The 5,453-nt window shown below is 31.9% G+C and overlaps 1 long non-coding RNA gene across 1 annotated transcript in view; it reads right to left on the bottom strand.

The window, feature by feature from the left end:
• Positions 1 to 2,408: 2,408 nt before the first annotated feature.
• The window catches only part of LOC133174458 (uncharacterized), a 30,287-nt gene continuing 27,242 nt past the window's right edge, over positions 2,409 to 5,453 (bottom strand). The window contains exons 2-3 of the long non-coding RNA XR_009719149.1: positions 2,643 to 2,756; positions 2,409 to 2,525 (exon numbers count right to left, since the gene is read on the bottom strand). This is a non-coding gene — a long non-coding RNA (uncharacterized LOC133174458). The remainder of the gene's footprint in view (positions 2,526 to 2,642; positions 2,757 to 5,453) is intronic.

Here is a 5,453-nt window from a genome sequence, read left to right as displayed (position 1 = left end):
TTCTTACCCAAGGCAATTGCCTAAAATTTAAATGGATGAATTTTAGGCAATTGCCTTGGGTAAGAAAACATTTGCAAAAAAGAATTTGATTTTAGGATTACTGGTGCAGAAATCTTGAGTGAAGATACTATTAAACTGTTGGGGGTTGGTATTGATTTTATGCTCAAATTTGATGTTCATATTAGTAATATTTGCAAAAATGCTGCACAACAACTAAATGTTTTAAAACGTATTGGTTCAGTTTTAATGATACCAAACACTTGTCTGAACGTTTTCAGCAAGTGAAACATAGGGAATTGTCAGTGGTTGGGTTGGCATAAAAAGGGATTGCAACAAGGTTCTTTTTTTGGACCGCTACTTTTCAAAGTTTTTTTTTTTTATAAACGATATTTTTTTATGTAATTAAGCAGATGATATCGTATTACTTTGGCCTATTGGCATAAGAATTTTGATACTTTGATAAACACTCTGCAATACGAAATTTCAGTGTTATTGAAATGGTTTAAAGAAAAATGTATGCATACATTTTTCTTTAAACCATTTCAATAACACTGAAATTTCGTATCGCAGGACTATAATTAGTTTAAACAAAGGGTCTTTTTGTAAAGAGGGATGACCTGAGCTTGTTTGAGTCTATCAGGAAAAGTATCTTTATGTATGGATTGATTAATGATAGCAGAAATATATTTACTCAGAGCAGGTGCTCCAAATTTCAGAAGATAACAGATATTGTATCTACACCAGTAGATTTCTTAACATTTAATTCATTAATTAACTTATTCACTTCATCTTCATTAGTTTTTCTTGAAATCAAATTTCTGAGTAGATGCAACATTTTCCATGATAGCCTTCAGACTACAATTGCCTCACAGTATTATTAGGGGTATTTTCAGCTTGAGAACTACATTGTAGTGTATTCTTCTCTGACTTTTCCACAATATATGTGAACGCTAATTAACATTGCGGCTATAAAAGCCTGTGATTAGAAATAAACAGATGAACCAAACATCTTGAGAAAAAGTTCAATTGTCTCTTTTATTTTATTTAACTACAGGATTCAAAATCTACAAACGATAACAATCTAACATTTACCATCCTAATAATTTAATTTCTTTATCGTTACACAATGAATAAAAATAAGTAGATTTTTAAATTATAAAAGAATATAACTTATAGTTGTATCCATTACATGTATCCATTACATAAACATCGTTCAAATAGCAAAAAGCAAATGACATTATAATGATTAAAAAATAATTAAGCATCAAATCATGCAATATGGATAAAAAATATGGTCCTTTTTCATGCCAATGAAAAGTTATGCTTCAGTGAATATGATACATATAACTGGTGTGAGCATATAAGATGAGATACCTACTGTAGTATTTATAATGTTATGCATGCCCCCTCATTACCAAAATTGCACATATTCTCTCAATCCTTTTGAAATGTCTTTTTGGCTTCGACAGCGGTAGCTGTGAGGGATATTTTTTCCGATATTTACATCAACGGTGCATTATTACGTTAACAATCTTTCAAACACCACCTTTGTACAATGTACCGCCTTATTGGAGATACGTTTAATTTTTATTAAATTTCGGTTTGTTTTACGAAGAGAAAAAATCATTTGAATCCGAACACTTTATTTCAAAATTAATGAAAATTAAACCCTGGGCCTTGCACGCTATTTAAGACCTTTAAAGACAGCGATTTTGTAAGAAATATTTTTGTAAAACAACCGAAACCAAACTATTCTGATATGGGTTTTCACCAAAAAGTTTGATATACAGTAAACTCATCTATGATCATTCAGTTGAACAAAAACTCCATTGTGCGCGAACATAAAAAATCCTCGTAAATGATATACACAGTTTAGCATTATTATACACCGTACGGAGGACTTTATACATTAAAGTTTGTGTCACGTTTTATGGTAATAATCTACAAATATGGAAATACGTTTTGTGAAAAAAGTTGAACTCAACACTTGACATCAGTGTCAAGAAACATTGCAAATATCGACTCATTGTCTTCAAGCACAGTAAAACACATATTCGACCATTTTGTGGCGGAGGAAAATTATGTTACATTTTGTTGAAATGTATTATAATTGTAATCACCCTGAAGGTTTTCAACCAACTCTACAGAATTTATATCTTGTCCGTCTGTTGACTCTGTATTGTCGAAACGTTGAAAATTTGTCGAATCTTCATGAGGTCTCCTAGGACAGCAACACATTAGCTTATACAAACCAAAGAAGATAAAGTGGCTGACCGGAATGCCAAAAAATATCTCTAGCAGAGAAAATTCCAAAGCACTGTTAAGTTTACTCCAGTCTAAAACAGTATAAATAGGCTCTTCATCTCCCACTAACTGATAAATCACAGTAAATATCATATATATTACAGCGAAAACGGCAGGATGAAACATATGCAAAAAACGTACAGGTTTGTCGGTGATAAAAATATTCAGAACTGTGAACACAGAATTAATCAGATGTTTGTTAATACTCCTTGCACGCATGTCTGAAAAGAAAAGAAAAATCTCTTGCATTTGCACAAAAGTCTTGTATCTTTTTACTCGAGAAATTTATATGAGCCAATGTATACCAGTGCTTAACACTATGTATAGTTCATACTTACTTGCTTCCAAAAATGTGTAGTATGAAAAGGTGATAAGAACTGAAGATGCGTTCATTATGTTGAAAAGCACCCACAATAATTTAAGATAAAGGGATATCGAGTCTGAAGGCGTTACTGAAAGAAATTTTGGAGTTGCTTTACTCTGATTTGTAGATTCTATGACAGCTAAATACAATACTTTTTCATCTGTGTTTACCATTGTCTTTGAACCAATATTTTAAATCCATGGTAGTATTTTATATTTTCTAAGAGGTTAAAAATCTGTTCGCGTCAGTTTATAGTTTTTTCATGATACAAATTACCCGATCCATTTCTCTTCCAATGTATATAAATGGAAAAAGGACAATCTAAAACAAAGTAGATAAATATCCAGGTGTATCCCCAGTTAGTAAGGTAGATAAACCAGCACTTATTGTCTCTCTGGTCAGCTATTTCCCAGTAAATCTCCGCTATGATCCATGCAAAGTGATACAACAAACAAATTGTGCTCCAAAGGAGGAAAATGACAGAAGGACAGCACTGTTAAAAAAAAAACAAAAGTACGCTGCAATTGATAAAAATGTGTCTTTTCCATTTTTTTTTTTTTTAGATGTACTAAAGTTTTTGTACGAGTAAAGTTTTGGTTGCCACTTCAGAATTAAATTACAATAAAAGGAAAGGTTACTGGGAAATAAAATAACTTGGAAACGTGAACAAATCCCGTGAAGCTCAAACGCTTCTCGGTAAATTTGAACACGTACCAAGGTAGTCCATACTCAATAACCGTTGTTTACAAATTTTAACCAAGAAAATAACAATTTTAAAAAATATATGAATTTTGGAGCCAACGCAAAAAGTAAATGCTAAGTGGATCTCATATTTCTTTTAAAGCCAACAGTATGTTAATACAGTCGTTATAATGACTTTGTTAGCAAATACAGTCCCTGAAACGTTCTACTTTCCCATTTTTCCGTTCGCTCACCGTTCGTTCACCGTTCGTTCAGCGTGCGTTCACCGTTCGTTCACCGTGCGTTCACCGTTCGCTCTCCGTTCACAGTTTTGCGTTCACCGTTCACCGTGCGCTCGCGTTCACCGTTCACAAAGCGTTCAGCGTTCGCTCTTCGTTCCGTTCACTTTGCGTTCACCTTGCGTTCAGCGTTCACCTTTCGTTCAGTTTTGATTGTCATTCGGAACTCCGAAGTGAAAGGACTCATCTTTTTGTAGGTAAGGAGTTACAGGTTTTTTTTTTTAATTTAATAACTAACATATCGTGTTTGAAGAATCATTATTTAATGGGGGAAAATATCTACGATATATATATTTATTATTCTAACTTAGCTGTTCGGTTATTTATTAAATTACTCTGGAAAATAAATGTTGTTATAAGCACATTCTGTACCTATGTAGACCGATGCTGAAATATTAAATTTAACTAAGGGCAATGTGCAAATACTTCAAGCTCTGCAACAATTTGTTGTTTTGTTAAATTAAATGTTTGTGATATAATTATCCAAGTAAAATAATTAGGCAGCAAAATTACGAAAATATTTATTTCTAACACCTTTTTTTTCAATTACTATAGAAAATATGATAGAACTAGTTCTGAGAGTTATACATAGTACTGCGGATATCCTGTTAATTTATTATCTTTGGAGCGAATGAAATTGATAGTGTGGTTAAAGGAAATATTTATTTAAAATGTAATGCACTACAGAATTTTCTCTACTATAATATGTTAAGTTTATAGTTATAGAGAAAAAAATTCTTTCTTCACCGTAACTTTATATGTTTGCCATTCGATATGATTAATACCCCCCCCCCCCTTCCCTCAAATCGGTTACTTAGACAGTACTGTATTTCCAGAATATTTTAATTAACATTTTAAAAAAAAAAAGTTAAGGTCTTTTTTAGAACAAAAATTTCAGTCTCAAAACAAACATGCATCTAAAAAAAGTCACAAAACAATAGTAGTTCAAAATGTACACATGTCGGCGGTGGTATTTGAAATTGGCAGAGAGTATGTTTCAAATTCAAGTGTTAATGCCCAATGTATTTTATTCATTTATTATCTAAATGTTGGAATCAAATCTAGAAATGATGAAAATAAATGTTATAACTTGTTGGAAATACTCGCACTTCGCCTTCGATGTGACGAAACTTTCACACCTGCACAGTGTTGAATGATTTTGATTGACAGCACAAGCACGTGGACTTCGTGTGAACTTGAAGCAGGAAAATAAAAACTAGTATGACTGTCAAACAAATGGATATGATTTGTTGATTAAAAAAAAGTTACTTTCACTGTCTGATATATTTAGAAAAAAAAATTCAGAGTTTTTGTTTGATATAGGTACAAACATTTAGTAAAGCCTGAAAGGAGGGGGGGGGGCTAAAACGGTATCTCTCTCTCTCTCTCTCTCATTTGTCTGTTTAATAAACACTATAACAGCATATTACTTAAATATCAAGTTCTGAAAATTGAATTTATAACAAATAATATGAATATGCATCTTTGTATTATCTTGTCCGAGTATAATCACGGCCATCTACAGATACATGTAGAAGTCTGCTCAATAGATCATCATGAAAAATAGAGAAGTGACACAATATATTATTGTATTAAACATTTAAAATACGAGCGTATAAATGCAAAACGTCCACTGACCTTTGTAATTATTATTTTTTTTCATTACTTTACACGAAATCGCATTGACACAGAGATATATGAATGGATGTTACAACCGCTTTAATTCATTCTGTAAGTCAGAAGTTTTCTCTGATTTGTTATCAAATAAGAATAAACATTTTTATTTTCCAACTAAAAAAACATCT

Source organism: Saccostrea echinata, unplaced genomic scaffold, assembly GCF_033153115.1.
Source record: "Saccostrea echinata isolate AGI-Se365-2 ecotype Australia unplaced genomic scaffold, CSIRO_AGI_Sech_v1 ptg000058l, whole genome shotgun sequence".
Lineage (NCBI taxonomy): Eukaryota > Metazoa > Mollusca > Bivalvia > Ostreida > Ostreidae > Saccostrea > Saccostrea echinata.
The sequence above is the reverse complement of the archived record's forward strand: the minus strand, read 5'-3'. Positions and strand labels throughout refer to the sequence as shown.